The sequence below is a fragment of the Lepidothrix coronata genome, unplaced genomic scaffold (assembly GCF_001604755.1).
Source record: "Lepidothrix coronata isolate B3197 unplaced genomic scaffold, Lepidothrix_coronata-1.0 Scaffold42, whole genome shotgun sequence".
NCBI classification, from domain to species: domain Eukaryota; kingdom Metazoa; phylum Chordata; class Aves; order Passeriformes; family Pipridae; genus Lepidothrix; species Lepidothrix coronata.
Window position 1 is genome coordinate 1,918,647 of NW_016690222.1, and position 16,833 is coordinate 1,935,479.

The window sequence follows — 16,833 nt, forward strand, 5'->3', positions numbered from 1 at the left end:
TGAAGGGAATTTTACTGAATTCAAAACTTGTAAGAGTCTAAGCATAGCAAATGGAAGAGCATTAGAGTACTTCCAGAGGTCAACTGAAGCACAGAAACTGTGTATTTAAAGAGACATTTGTCATTGAATGAACACTGCTATTTTACACCTGCACTGACATCACTGGTTAGCCTCAGCTCAATAATCCCCTGGTTCAGCTAGGAAAAAGCCATACCGTTGCTCCTCAGTAAGCACCACGAAAATAAAGATAGAAGAGACCACCTAATAGACAAAGAGCAACCACTGAAATCAGCACTTCTGTGTTTCCTGTGAAACACCAACATTATTTTGAAAGAATAAATTGGACACAGTAATCAGTAGATTAAACTCTGGCACCCACACCTACCCATAGGCAAACCCTTGTTCCAGCCTCTGCCATGTAATTGTTCCTTGCTGGAAACCGATCTGTTCCATAAAAGTTTATGATTTCCGGGATAGGTGGGAAACTCCTAATGAGGTCTAACAGTGCATAAATAACTTCTTTCTAACTCTTCTCATGGATCCTTCAACTCAGAGTGCTGGCATCTACTTGTGCTGCAGCAGCACATCAGTGTGTAAAAACAGAAAAACAACCCCTCAAAGCTTGAGAGGAAACTGTCTGCTTTAGGTTCCATTGTGAGTAAAGCTAACGGAAGAAGATCAAATAAGTCTTTGTCCATCCAGTCCTATATGTGATTAAATCTGATGCAGTATTCTAGGACAATGCATGGTAGATATGAACTCATATTTCAATCCTATCACGTTTATTCACACACAAAGGACTAAAATTATTCCTCCTGCTAAGATAAGTATGTTAGATGACACAAAAGAAAACTCTGTGAGAGACCACATGGTTTTAACTCTTCTTTCCTGCTTGTATCGGACCTTATACAAAGTGATCTCTTGTCTTTTCAGAAAGACAGGTGGTACCCATTTATAGGTATACAGCAAAGAAAGAAAGAAGCATAACAGTTACTTATTTGGTGCCTAGCAGTGGGCATATAAAGGGGATTGGATGCGAAGAAGCAATTCAGAGAGCTTCTTCAAATGCACTGTGTAACATACGTTATTAAAGTGAAGTTTTCAGAAGTTTGGGGTTTTTTTCTGTCCACAGCTCAGTGCCAGAAGTTTTGAAAAACAGCTTCATAAAACAATCACAATGCTTTTAATTAGAAGTGAAAGCAGCTTCCAGTATGCAAACATGTAAGTGGGGAGCAATGACACCTACAAGCTGATTAGTAGGATTCCTCAAAATTCTGTAAAGAAAAAGTCAAAAACTTACTTTTATAAAAAAAAAAAAAAAAAAAACAAAAAAAAAAGAAAAAAGAAAAACAGAAGACAGACTGAAATGAAACAATTCATTCAGACATAACACAAAAGATTTTCTGGAGAAAAAAAAGCCATTGTTTTTCCAGTCTTCAAGCTCCATATAGACACAAAAAGCATGTTAAAACACTATTATTTCTAGCTAACCACACTTTCTGCCAGAAGTTGCCCCCTCTGTAGGAGCATGTTGACCAGACCACATGCCCTTGTTCAGTCACACCTGCTTGCAAACTGGCTCTTTTGGGTTTTTTTGTTCCACTCGAATTGTGCAGGAATAGCTGAGGCAAGGGCAAGTCCTTCCCCTTCACAGGCACAGGAGGGACAGCAACAGACAGTAGTGTCCATGGACAATAACAGCCATCATGCTGGTTCAGACTAAATGCCCAGCTCAAGTACTTTCCTAAACTGCTATAGGAACATCCACTCATATCTCTCTGAAAATCCTCATCTCTGAACCATGTTCTGTCTTTATTCACACACAGTGTCAACCATGGACAGGTTTATCGGTATTTTCTGTTGCTACTCTTCCTTGACATGTTTCTGCAACACCATGTGGGTATGTGAGGCTGCTGAGCTCTTTGGGCTGGAAGTCAGCTTAAAGAAGACTGAAATTCTCTATCAACTGGCACCTCAGGAAGTCTTCCATCATCCTCCTATTACCATTGGCGAATCAGAGCTCAAATCAGTCCAGCAGTTTAATTACCTAGGTAGCCTCATCTCCTCAGATGGTAAGATTGATGGGGAGATAGACAACAGGTTAGCAAAGGCATATAGCAAAGGCTTTTGGAAAACCCCATAAAAGAGTATGGCGAAATAAACACTTGAAGAAAAGTACAAAGATCAGTGTTTACAGAGCCATAGTGCTGTCTACTCTCTTATATGGTTCCGAATCATGGGTCATCTACTGCCACCACCTGTGACTCCTAGAACGCTTCCATCAATGCTGCCTCCGTACAATCCTAAACATCCACTGGTCAGATTATGTGACCAATACATCTGTTCCAGAACAAACAGCAATCACAAGTATTGAGGCCATGTTGCTGAGAACACAGCTGCGTTGGGCAGGACACGTCTCCAGGATGAAGGACCACCGCCTCCCTAAGATCTTGCTTTATAGTGAACTTGCCACTGGCTGCCGCATGAGAGGAGCCCCGAAGAGAAGATACAAGGACTCCCTGAAAAAACATCTCAGCCTCGGCCATATTGATCACCATAACTGGTCTACTCTGGCCTCCAATTGGGAGATCTGGAGACACACCACCTATAACGCTGCTGCTTCCTTTGAGAATGCACACAGGATCACTCTCAAGGAGAAAAGACGACGCAGGAAGAATCGTGTCTTGCAGAATACACAACCTAAGGAGTCTTTCTGCTGTGCCTTTTGCAATAGGATATGTCTATCTCGTATTGGCCTCATTAGCCACCAGCGTGCTTGCAACAAATGTGGATAGAGCCTTCCTAAATCTTCATTTGCGAAGCCTAGCCATGAATGTGAGGCATAGTTCAGTATATGTACAATACTCCAGATTTCAAAATGGAAAGCCATATATATAAGTGCAACCTATTAGAGTATCACCAAAACCAAACTCAAACATCAAGGGAATGTTTTAGTGGAAAAGAAATGAAAATCATTGCTCTTTGTTCTCTAGATTCCAAGATATGAGCAACACTGTCAAATATCTCCAGAAAATAACATTCAGTGAAGAAATAAGGGCTTTTCTTTGTGAAGAATTTCATTATAAATTCATTTTATTCTGAGTCAGAAGACTCTCAAGCCTTTCCTGGGTATTGTTTGCATGCTCTTAAGAATTGTTACCCTTGTTGTCATATTCCCTCTTGCCAACACAGTAAGAACAGAAATCCTAATGCCTTGCATTACAAACTATTGAGCTTTATTAGGTTGCAGGGACATTACTACAGTTTTAATCTATTAAAGCCATTAGTATTTGCAAAGTATGGAGCAACTACCATTTTCTAGAGCTAAAGAACAAACAGAAAACAGTGTTAAGATGTATAAATAAGACAAAGTAGAAATCAGAATGCTTCAGGGCTTTCCGGGTGATTTTTATATTAATTAGGTTTCCTGCATGTCTCTTCCATCCCTTTGCACTTTACCCTCTCTTTTTCCAATCTTATATAGTCTTTCTTTCCTCACTTCTCCTTTTTCAGAGATAAGATTCAATTACAGATGATATAAGGAGAATTTTTATTGAGGCCAGATGACTAAGAGGTCTCTCAGGACTTAGTATACTGTTTTCTCTACCACAAAGGTATTGGGTGGAGAGAGGATGTTTGCTTTTTTAAAACTTGGGATGGTTATCTTGCTGTAAATTGCAAGGGGCCACAGGTGCTTGCAGGTTTTACTAACAGCTAGGCAAGATCAGCATTATTATAGAGGTCGATGATTCAACCTTAGCTAATTTACCTTCCAGTAAAACCAAAAATACCTTGGTGCCTCAACTGCCCTTTCATTGTGTAGCAGTTAAAAACTGCTTTCTTGTCACTGAAGACAAATTAAATTGTTCTGCCTAGTAATAGCTTTAATGAGCTTCTATCTAACCCAGCTCTGTAAGCACAGGGCTTGCCTACAGCATGTGGATTGCCCTGCAGAGGGTCTCGGGTACCCCCTGAGTTTAAGCCAGCACAGTTAGGGTGGACTGGCACTGAAGTTTCACCAATGTGCATGTTTAATCATGGTAATTCTCTCCCTTTGGTTTTTCACCCTTTTTCAGTATTTAAAAAAATTTCCACCAAAAAGCAGGATAGATATGCTTCATATTTAGTGACACAAAAACCTCAACAGGTTTAGATAAGCATGTAATAGGTTCAGGTAAGAACGTGGACTACCCACTATCCGTAAAGAGGGAGCTCCTCAGGTAACAGACTCTCTCAAATACTGGCCCTACTGAAATAAATGTCAGAGCTCACACAGATTTCAGTGAGGCAATTTTACCTTCCTTAAATTGACAAAGATTACAAAATTGCAGTGAATATCCTCAAGAATAGACAGTCCAAGATTTCAGCTACTTTTGTTTTGTCAAGATATCAGTACTTCATAAAGAGGCTTGGCCACAGCTTGTACATACTTTTGCTTTAGGTTAAAAGGAGCACAGAATAAGACACATGTAGTCATTAACTTAACTGTAAAGCAAATACACTTTAGCCAGACTTTAACTAGTGCTCAAGAAACTTACTCTGTCTGGTCATTGCCACCACCCTCGGATTTTTAGGTGCTGCCTGTGTGGACAAGCATATTTTCTTCATCTGCTTTCCTCTTTTCCTCCCCTCTAGAAAACTTTTGGATAAATTTGAAGTGTGACCTGCCTTAGAGAACTGTTAAGAAAACTTAAAAACTCACTACCATACAAGATCACTCTAAAAGCAATGTTTAAAACATGTTGTTTTCAGCTGCCTCAAATTTTTCAAGACAAAGGGTTATCTCACCTTACTGGACTAAATCAGAAATGGTTTGGGTTTTTTAGCGAAACTCTAGGAAGAAATACCATTTTTATGTGCAACACTTAGTAATGATAGTACCAAATGCATCTTCTTTGAAAGCAAGCTGCACGTTTGCTCCAGCTCAGAAGTCCTGCTCCCCATTAGCTTACTCTCTTGAGGGTAGAGATTACTCTATGAGCTGATATGAAGTAGTGTATAAAAACTTTTTTCTACTTTAAGAAAGGAGGAGGGAATATCTGTGTCCTAGAATTTATAGTTCACTGACATTTCCTCAGGTGAGGAAAACCTTTAACTACCAATGACCTTACTAGTGGCAGCTGGCAGTTAGTAATGAATGACAGCAGTAAGAAACATAATAAAGAAATAATAAACGAGCCTTTATCATAAGGGGAACTTTTCATTTTAAATGCAGTGCCTTTTTGAATTACAAGTGACTTGGCCAGGTTTCAGGATTAATGAACACTACTTGTCGGGTTCAGTATGTCTATATATTGTGCAGTTTACTGAGACGATGCAATCAAAGCTTTCCCCCTAGAGTTTAGAATGACCCTTTAAGGACTTAAGAGAAGTTTTAGAGAAAATTAAATTCACAGGTGTGCCTATAAAATTAAACTGCTGCTTTTTGATAGACCCATAACTTTTCTGAGACATTGAGTTTCTTCAGAAAGATTACAGGCTGACCCAAACAAAGCAGTGATTGTAAAAAAATTGGGAGAGCTACCACAAAACAGAAGAATGGTTTTATCAGAAACTGTGTAATATTACAAAAATCCTCTATCTAATTGTATACACAGCCAGAAAGATGTTATTGGAACATTATACTCAGAAATTTATATGCATTAAAAAATTGCAAGCTTTCTCCTCCTGGCTATCTGAACACCAAAGCACCTGGTAGACTGTGGTCATAATCAGACTAGTTAAGTTTTCATGGGTTATTATTTATCATTTCAAGAATGGCAAAAATAGTTACTCAGTTCTTGAGCCCAAGCTGGTTGCCTGCAGGACTACAGTGATGCTGCCCTTCAGCTCTGGTGCTCATCGAGAAACATCAGAGGTTATCCATATCCTCAAACAGCCTGAGCAGAGGGTTCAGGTACCTGGTTTAGCTGAAGACAAGTAAGGAGCTTCTACTAAGCAAGCTGCAGGGATGGTTTTCCTGGCCAATGGGCAGCTGGGAGCACTGTTAGCTTCTGCTGGCTGAAATGGTTTCAGAAGTGAATATTTCTTTACAGCATTCTCTGTCCTATGCTGGTAAGCCAGCTGCAACTTCTGGGTGCACAATAGGGCTGTGGAGCAGAAAGTAACCCTGATAGCAGCACTAGCTGCCACCTGTGCCATTTTGTTTCCTCCTCAGAGGATACCAATGACACATGGCACATATCCTTTACAAGCTGCCTGTGCTTATTGTCTAATCTGCCACAGTCAACTGAAACTAGTACCAGTGTATGTCACCCTTGCCCTCAGCTGAAATCTGTGGTGGTAGAGAAAAAACCATACACCAAGTCTGTTCCTGAGTATAAGCCAAAATGTCCAAATACTAAAGGATTCTGGATACCAGAAAATCAAAAGCAAGGTTAAATAATAACATGGGTGTATTGAGAGAAAGCTAAAATAACACATGGATTGAATTCCTTCCTTTCTTAGCTCATGGTCACTTGCTGCAGAATCATCTGTACAAGGTTAAAACATTATTTGCACAATTACCATCAGTTATGGTGCCCCTGCTGAAGGTCCAAATTGACACAACAGACCTGGCAAAACAGACTAGAGGAGCAATTCTCATTGTACTCCAGACAGATTAGCTTCACTCACCACAGAAAAGCAACCAAAGGACCCCAGGAACCCAATACAGAATCACCGAGAAGCTTTCATCAGTTCCTTCATCAGTCTAGCTGCAGGTTGACAGCCACTTGCTGAGGAGCAGTAACACTGAGGATATAAAGATCACAAGTGGGTCCAGCTGTTTCCATCATTAACAATAGAATTGCCTCAGGTGAGAGACCCATTGCCACCTGCTACCACTGCTGCCCATACAGAAGGCAATCAGCCTATCTACTACAGTTGCAGGGGCATAGCACACCCCACTGGAGCTGCTCCTCCATGGTGGAGTGGGGTCAGACAGGGCCTATGTATGGCATCTTTACATTAGTACAAAGAAGTCCGTAGAATGGAGTTTGTTGGATTATGAAGACTGATGAAAAAAGCACTCTTGGTCAAAAGCACTGGGCTATTACAGATTATATTTGTGTGACAGCTCTGTGTCTGAAGCCAGTGTGCCAACATGGCTCCATCTTCCTCCTGTCACTACCATGAGGTTTCCAGGAGGAAAAGTTGCTTAAATGCTATAGACTGTGGCAGGAATTTATCCTTCAATAAAAACAAGTCCATAGAGAGTGAAACTACAAAAGCCAAAGGCAACTGATGTTTTGACACAGCAGTGGTTTGGACAGCTGCAGGGCTGTTTCTGGCTATTTCAGCTGTCATGCAGACTGGTGAATGCCTCCTCTCCTTTTCAAAGCAAAGCAACCCAGCCCTAGCAGTGCTGCCAGCCCATGCCGTGGTCCTCCAGCGCAGCCCCCAGCCCTGGCACAGGTCAGTTTTCCTCCAGGAGCCCTCTGCTTGTCCAGCAGGCACTTTATCACTCACAGCCTGACCAGTGCTGTGTTGCTGGCAGGGTTCTGACCAGCTGTCTCTTCCCACCAGGGAAAGGAAGGAGTTTCCCCAGACTCTCATTACTCTGTGAGATTAATGTCCAGTGTGGGACGGCTGCTGTGCTTTTTGGCTGACTGGGATAATGACCCTTCACTATTGTATTTACTCAGCTGCTTTTTCTCCCACCTTTGGAGATGTCAGTGTTGTCTGGGCTTTCCTGGACAAGGCTGGTGCCTGATTAAAATAGCTTTGAGCTGTCTCACATAGGTGAAGAGGTGTCCTTTCAGAAAGTGAGTGTTTGTTAGTTGTACCTGTGAGAAGTCCACTGCACGCGTCATTAAGCTACTCCTCCTGCTGCCAGCACAGGCATGAGATGCTGTGCTGGGACTGACGCCTTCTGCTGCCCCACAGTAAGCATCACCATGGGTAGTCACCCTCACATTCCAGCCAAGCAAGGTCTAAGCAAACTCTTTTTGTTTACTTCAGTGCTCGTTCAGGCCTGTAGAGTGCATGCTTGGGGCTGCCACATCTTTCTCATGCAGACTTCTCAGAAGGTGATCTGGGAATGGTCTCATGGATCTTTGGGGCCATAGCATCAGCACCACAGTGAGGTTTCCAGTGTGCTCTCATCTCTCACCAATACTGTTGTACACCAAAGTAATCAAGTGGCGTCAAGCGTGTGTGCGTTTTAAGCATCAAGGAATAGTTAGGCTCTTATGCCTGCTGGTTTTTTCTAATAAAAACATGAAATTCTGGAAAAAGCACATAATGTAGGAGCTTGGATCTGGGACTGAATCCAGCACTGGCTTTACACAAGTTGTGAGGGATGTGTCATATTAGTAGCTTGCAGCTAATGGACTGGCAAAGGCTGGAAGCTGCACTGGCTCATTGCCCAGAGTCCATGGAACTGCTCAGGTAACAGCCTCCAACATCTCAGCCAGTGGACCTTGACAGTTTTTTCATCCAGAGGTAATTAGCTAAGGTTTTCACAGGGCACCAGCTTCGTTCATAGGTACGGTCATCCCCCCTCCTACCTCAGCTGTTTAACGTCTTCCTTGGACCACAAAAATACCTGTGTCAATGTCCTGAGTTAATACCTACTGCAAATTTCTAAAGGGTAGTAACTGTCTCACTGCATCTGGCACAATCAGAGCAATAAGCACAGGAAGATAACAGAGCAGGCAAGAGAAGAGTGTTTGACTGTCCTTTGGGCCAAAAGACGCCAAAGAAGCCATTCACAAGGAAAACATCATGAGAGTGACAAGTGACAGCTTGTCCTACCAGCTTATGCCAGAACCAAATCCAGCAGAAAGGCTACAACACAGTGCAAAGCACACATTCATCACAGTCTGTCATTAGGAAGCAGGAAGTGACGATTTCCCACCCAGCTCAAGCTGGCAGGGGATAGTGAAAAAGTTAAAAATTATAAAGGAGGAAGGGAAAGTAGCAGAGAAATTGCAGGAGATTTTGCTTGCTTTGCCCTGAATAAAAAGAGTAGCTCATGTAACTAAGAGAAGCAGTATTTAGTTTCACCATGAGAGCCTCCTGCAGCAGAGGAGAAAACAGCACTGTGTGATGAAGCTGAGGTCAAAGATGTGCCCAAGCCAGGCTACATTGCACAACAGCTGATAGACAAGGAGGTAGTAGGGCAGACAAGGACGTAGCATCGCCTCTGGCTTTCTGGAGCCCTAACTCACATGGCCAGGTACCATTTATAGCTGAGCCAGTAGCTCCGTATCCAACACCAACATCAAATACCCTCAGGAAAATGTTAACACCCATCATCAAAACTCTATGTTATTTCTAGAAAAACAGCCCACATCAGGCATGGAAAAGAGACATAGGCATAAATCTCCTTATTCTGAAATATGTTCCTGACCATGAGGTAGTTCCCATCACCTGTGAGAGACCCAGGTAATTACACAAGATTATTCAAATGAAGAAAAATTTACAAGTTGCAGAATAGGGGCAGCTTGTAGTATAGAAATGCACAGCCCCTCCTTACCTGCACAGTTTATCTGGTCTGGATGTAATACCACATCTTTTCCTCATCAGCTTACCTTCACTGCCTCCAATGCAAATATTCGGTACAACTAAGCTGTTACAATTCTCTTGAAGACACAGTCCTAAATGTGTATTGCTAATTTCTTCATTAAAGTGCCTGGCATAGTATGACAACCATTCTTGGTAAACAGTGAAACATTAAGTTTCTAATTTTCCCATTTTTCTCTCCTGAAAACTGTTTCAATTCACAGAGATTATCTACATTTTTCATTGCAAGCTCAATGAAAACACATTGTTGCCTTTGTTGGCTCTTCCAGTAGGGAGACCTGTAATTCACCTTTTAACTGGAGATGATATGCTGCACTTATCTTTTTAGATGCAAGAAGCATTTGACAATAATGTATGAAGCTTTTAAAGTTTAACTAGGTTGAAGAACAGAAGAAAGATCAGCATGGGTCACAAGCTGCCTCACAAATTATTATTCCCAAACTTTTAATGGCTTTACTTGAACAAGTGCAATACACCAGGAATAAAACAAAACTGCTTTTTTCAAGGTGCTCAAAACTGATACAATCATCCAAAAATTCAAGAACAATTTCCTATGCATTCTTTTTGAGACTTTCTGGCTCCACTCCTCTTTCAATTTCTTCCACAGCTTCTGGCTTGCCTGCAAAGGGAAACTGCAACACCTCTGCATCAAAAACATGATCAGCTTCTGCTCTCTCTTCTTAAGCTACAAGACCTGGCTAGGCATCTAAGAGGCAAAAAACACACAAGAATCCACTATTTTGACTTGGCTGGGAAAAGTAGGGTCCATTCCCAAAGTCCAGACCCGGGCAAGGACATCTTAAAACAATCAGAGGATAATGAGATCTTCAGACTATTAATTTTTTCCAGGGATCATTTCTATGAGGCAGAAAACTTAACATTACAAATAACAGAGGTTTGCTGGTTTTGTATAAATCAGTTTCCTGTCATAGGTTTTCCTGTTTATATTAGTATTTCTAAACTACCAGGCGTGAAACTGGCAGATCTCAGTTTGCAATTATTTTTTTTTTGGAGTGAAGTTTTTTGCTGTCAGCTGACAGCTGATTTACTGACATTGCCTTCATATATGTCACAGGGGTGAATAAACCAAAACAAATGATTCTTTACTACAGGAATTGAATTTCTTCCCAGCACCAACAGCTTTCTTCTTCTTTGAGATTTTGGATGTAACGTCTTGTGATTGCAAACCTAATGCTGACTTTGTGGCCCACATGGATTGCATCAAACATCACACAGTCAAATCAATCAACAATATTGTTATCTTTCAGTATTTTTTGCTTGTTTAAGCAGATAAAGGAGAACAGACACAATTCAGTCAATACATCAGTACTTTATTTAAACCAGCAATTAAAAGATAATCTCAGGTATTTGGGATCCCCAAATAACATATCTGGAAAGAGATGTGAGTCTGTGGGGTCCAAATGCCTTGGGATCTGCAAAGTACATGCCAAATGAATGGAATCTATGGATTATATTGTTTGGTGCCTAGGACTATAAATGAAGGAATGCAGGAATATCTTAAAAATATGTGGAAGCAGTGCTTCAGACCCAAGATTATGGAAAATGTGAATCATGAAAATGTAGTTTGTTTATTTGTCTATTTTTAAAGAACATACTCTAAGTGAGAAAAAGAAAGCAGAGAAAGTAGCATTGGAAGCTCTGAGCATGTTGGGAGATGATGCTGTGGGTGGTGTGCTTCCAAGTGCATTGTATGTTGTACACAAACTGATTGAGACCAGATGTAGTCTGTGCTTTTGATATGGTGTTACTGATTTGTTTTTGTATACTGAATTAAAATTAAATTCAGTGTTGATTTCCTAGATCTAAAAGTATAAGATCTAGCAGTTACAAAGAAGTAGGTTTGTGTTAGCATGAGAAAGACATTGACATATCTAATTACTCATGTTGTATTTTTTAAGGCTGAGAGCTTTCCTGGAGAGTCATTTCAAGGAAATTCCAACATTACTTCTATAAAGTCTCACATTATTTTTAAAATATTGTTTCTTATATCAAAAACTTTTACTCAAATTATGACTCTCTCATAGCTGTGTTTGAGGTACAAGTCTCAGGACAACTCAGACAGAGTTCAGCTTCCTGCTAATGAGTTGATATTGAGCTGACTATGAGCTGGCAATGTATCAACCGCTCATCATTAAATCATTCCCAAAATGAACATTAATGAACTTCACCTACTCCAGCAATGTAAGGTAGCTTATACTTCTCCTGATTTCCAATTCACTGCAAAGTAACTGGAATTCAGACTACACTGCTGACTTGAATTGCTGCATAACGAGCTACCATATAAGGTTTATACCATATGAGGTTTTGCATGCATATATTGGACATCCTCATACATATTAATTTGGTCACACAATATATTACAGCTACTCCAGTCAACTCCTAATATCCTGCTTTAAATTGTTAATTCCTTGTTGGAAGAAAATACTTCTCTTAAAAAAAAAAGTTTTTTCAATGCAAAAGTTTTGTATTCTGTTAACTTTTTCCACTACAACATTGAAAAACAAAGACAAAAAATTGTAATTCAAATGTCCCTGATTTTGCCATTTGCTTTTTGTTTCTCAGTGGTATTTAAATGGGTAGGTTAAATACCAAACCTTCATTACCCACATTTTTCTGTAGTAGTGTGGCACCATGCCACAGCTGCAGAATTGAAAACTTTATTTGTAAAGAAGCCTCTGTGTTAAGGACTCACCTTTTTTTAATGAGGAGATATCTACATAGTTAACACATACTGCAGAATGATTGACCAGCAATGGTTATCAAAGTCTCATGTCCACATGCTGAAATATATCTCAGAAAAGAGTTACAGATTTGAGGGGCTCAAAAGCACATTTTACAGCGAAAGACTCAGAAGTCAGTCTATTCAAAGAGAAGGTTAGGAAGATATTTGATCACAACTACAGTCATGGATATGAGGTACCTCAGACTAGTACATTAAAATATTAATATACATGCAGCCACAGATCAAACTGTAGGGCTGCAGCACGAACCAGTTCAGTCTTTATTCTTGCAGGTTGCTGCCCAGGATCTGTTTATCATTGTAAACTGTGTCATTTTAGGAGACATTTAGCCATCCCTGCTCTGGTGGGCAGCAGTCTCTGGGAAGGGGGTGGATGAGCAGATGGGGCAACATTTGCTCCAGTGATCTCATCTAAGCCTGATGTTGAATGAATGTTAACATTTTTTGATAATGAGATACAAAACACCAGGGAGCTGAAATTAGAAATGTTCAAACACAACATGAAATGCATGCTTTCGAGAAAGGGATAACTATTTGAACAGCTTCCTGTGGGATACAGTAGATTTCTCATTATAGGATATGTTTAAAACAAAACCGTATGTCTCCTAAAGCCTATATTCAAAGAGAAGCTAGGGACTTTATGCAGACATCAGTGGATGGAATTCCACTACTTGGTTCATTTAGGAGTTCATCATAGGCATTTCTGGCATAGGCATTTCTGGCCTCTGAACCCAAGAGCCTTTGACAGAAGAGCTAAATGGAATTGCTACTCAAACCAGATGGGTACAGGAGCATTTGGTCAGAAGAAGCATCAAGCTAAAATGTGTTCTATTTGTTCTATTTACTGGTGATGAAGAAGTTGTCATAGTCCTTTCCAAAAAGCATTTCAGACTTCAGAAATCACTCCCTGCTTCTCCTCTCATGTTTGGTTAATATTAACTTGAACTAGCTTTTCTCTCCTTCATGTTACAAGCACCTTTCTTTCTTCATGTGCCCAATGGGAGAGAAAAAGAATAGAACTGGGAACAGAATACACCTGAGAATACATCAGGCACTTTGTGCCTGTAAAAGAAAGATTTTTCTCCATATTCCAATTAGGGCAAAAATTCTGGGTTTACTTTTGTTGTTGCAGTTGGTTTGAACTTTTAAAGCATGTCAAATGATCTGTGAGCTTTATGGAAAGGCACTTATAAAAGTTGGAGTTTTTCAAGTTTAAAAGAAGAATGTTTCCTTTCTTTAAAAAAAGCAAATAAAATAAATGTGGCATAACAGAGATTTAAAGACACCCTACAGTCTTTGAGGAAGCAACAGAGCCAATCAGATGGGTTGGGGAAAGAATTAAAACACATGCATGCCCACAGAAAGACTCATATAGAGAATTTCCTTAATGACTGGCAACAATTAAGCACACTGTAGCATTCAAACACTGAAGCTGGTGTACCATTCAAACACCATCTACACTTAGAGTGTCTCCAAATTTTAGGACACATAACTATATTTAAAAAGTTTTACACATAATTGTATAATTAATTACAAAAAGCAACAATGCTGATATCCAGGACCTATGTACCTTCAGATGTGTTGGCACTGCCCACCCACCTAACTCACCCATTTACAGTGGCTGTCTACTCTCTCTGGGCTCCAAGTATGCTCTTTTACATTCCTCTGTACCAGTTTTGAAATAAACAGTGTCTCCAGTTCTTACAAAAGGATCCTAGAGAAATTGTGTGGTTAATTTGACCAGCCAACTTGCATATACAAAGGAAATACAGATAGCTGTCCTCAAAAGCCTATGGTCTAGGTTTTCTTGAAAGGATGGCAGATTCACAGAGCATTCACAGAGATGCCCCTAACTGTCCAGTTTCCAAAACATGTTTTACACCTTTGTTCTGAAGATTAGAGCTCTCTAAAATGTTTTGATTTGAGCACTAAAAATTTCTAGTCACCTTTCACTTCCTTGGATTAAAACTACCACAAAAGAAGCCACCTTGATAGCTCAAATGGGGAAAGATGCTTTTATTTAATCCTGCTCCTGAACACTGCAAATATACCTAAGTGGAAATCAGTACTCCATTTATAAAGTGTTCCTCTACAACCAAATTGTATTTTAATTTGGTTTCCACAGAACGTTTTAGCACCAGAGGACTGCTAATGACATGACTCAAACCATGAAGCAGTGAGGCACTGAAACAGCTTTTTCACACCTCTGTGCACACCCTGTTTCATAGCATTTTAGCACAGAGAAAAAACAGAGATAGTAAAATCCTATGCCACAGGGGAAGCACAAACATGCTTAACAGGGTTCACCATGCATTGCTAAACTTGCCCAGCTGCTAACATACGCTGTTATGGCTGCCTGGATGCTGAACTTGGCATGAGGAGGTGGGTACATGGCAGAATGTTGATCCTCAGAGGCTAACATGTCCAGGAATATAAATGCGATACAAGGCTGAATCAGAAGGCAAGGATCTAAATGACGATATACACAGTTGAACTTAAAGCTGCACTGCAGAGTACAGTGGTGTTTGGGGCACTCAATGGCACTACCAGCAAAGGAAAGGAGGGTCAGAGGACTCTCAGTTCCCTTCTTTCTTCCTCACACATTCAGTACAGCCAGAAAAATACCATAACTCTTCTAGGGTTTGTGACCAAAGCAGCTGTATTCTTGCATCAGCAAAGGGAGGAGCTGGGCTGTATGGCAGTGATTTTTTTCCCTACTAACCCAAACGGTTTGTCTTCCCTTTAAAACAGGAATATATGTAAAAATCCTCTCATGAAGAAGACTTGCAAAGTCCTTTGCCATTTTCAAAAGCCTTCGAATTTTTCCCTAAGTTTCCACCTATGTCAGCAGCTTTAAAAATTAGTCCCTCTCTGTTGGCAGCCAGCTTTAAGCATTTGTTGCTTCCCTGTTTATACTCAAAATTAAATCAGCAGAAGTCACAGTTGCTCAGACCTTTGGGTTGAAAGACTCAGACAATGCACTTTTCCTTCAGACTTGGAGCCATCACAGTTTGGTGTGTATTTTCCTTCAGGTATCAAGGTTAGGTCCTCACAAAAATGATTTTCCCCTAACAGCAGGATGAGGCAGTAGGAACAAGCTGTGATACTGCCACTGAAGGTCACTAATCTTGGAATAACCTAAAAATTGGAAGGTTTGGAGGTAACTCATTCACACAAGAAGCAACTTCTGTGAGAGAAAAAAAATGTTATTTCTTTCTCACTTTCCTGGGACATAGTCTTGGATCAATTTTTATATTTATAGACTAGGGTATTAAGTATATCTTTCTTGTTGGGTTGCAATGGGTCCTTTAAAATAAATTTAACATTTATAGTACCTCAAATTTTGTCTTTACTGCAGTACTTCTTGTTCTTGCTACAGGAGATACTACACATATCACAGTAAAGCTCAAATATCAGAAGGCACTACAGTGCTGCTTTTTTAATGGCAATCTTGAAACACAAAACTCATAAAACTGCAGTTATCTTAGTACCAGTGGTACTCAAAAATGAAAGACAATAAGATATTCGTGTTCCAGCAGTAAATCCACTAAAATCAGTGGGGTAAGAGCTGGAATTAACTAAAAAATTAGTGTGAGGATTAGAAGTGAAGGGGCGTTCAGGACAGGGATTTCCAATTAAGCAAGAAAACCTGAAGCAGTTGTGGGCTCCCAGAAGGGATCCCTGAAGTTGGGATGCTGCTCTCAGCAAATGGTTTATTAGTGTCACCTGCAGGGCCAGAGGAAGGAGGAGGAGGAGATCTGGGGGGATTGCTAAAAGAAGTGGAAGTCATAGCTCAAGTAGCAGAAGTGAAATGGGAGAGGGGGAAAAACCTTGTGGTTGGAATCTCAATGTCCTTTTCACCATAAGCAAAGAGCCAAAAGCAGATGAGAAGTTTCTTCAAAAAGTTTTAAGATTTCAAAGAAAAAAATCCCAGGGGAATAATTATAATACAGTAGAGAGTTGTCAGTGTAAACTCAAGCTTACCTGGTTTGTCCTCACTTTTGCTACCACTTAAACCCAACTTAACTGCTCACAACTGATTAATGTCTGCACTGCTGTGCTGGGGAGACCATTAAATGAAAAGGAATGGATCCTAGTCGCTGTTCAATATGACCAAAGAACAACATTAAAAATATGTAGAAATCCCATTTCAACCAGTGCAAGAGGGAGTTCAGCTCCCATCCTTATGATTTATAATCATGTCTTCTCTAACATCGATCTTCATCAAGCAATGGCAGCATCCCAGCTGCGCTTCTATATTTCTAAATTATTTCCAGTTTGGGAAAGGGACTCCATCTTCATCTAACACTGCCCATAATAATTTTTTGAATTAGACTGGACAAAACAGCAATTAAAAGTCATAAGGATTCAGCTTGGAAGATACCCGAAAAGGTCATCGGTCCAATCACCTGCTCAGAGCAGGGTCAAATATGAGATCAGACCAGAATGCTCTCCATCAGGGTCTTGAAAAGCTCCAAGGACAGAGACTCCACAGCCTCTTTGGACAACCTGCTCTGTTATTTGACTATAGGCCAACTGAACATCTCATTTCAACTAACAACTGC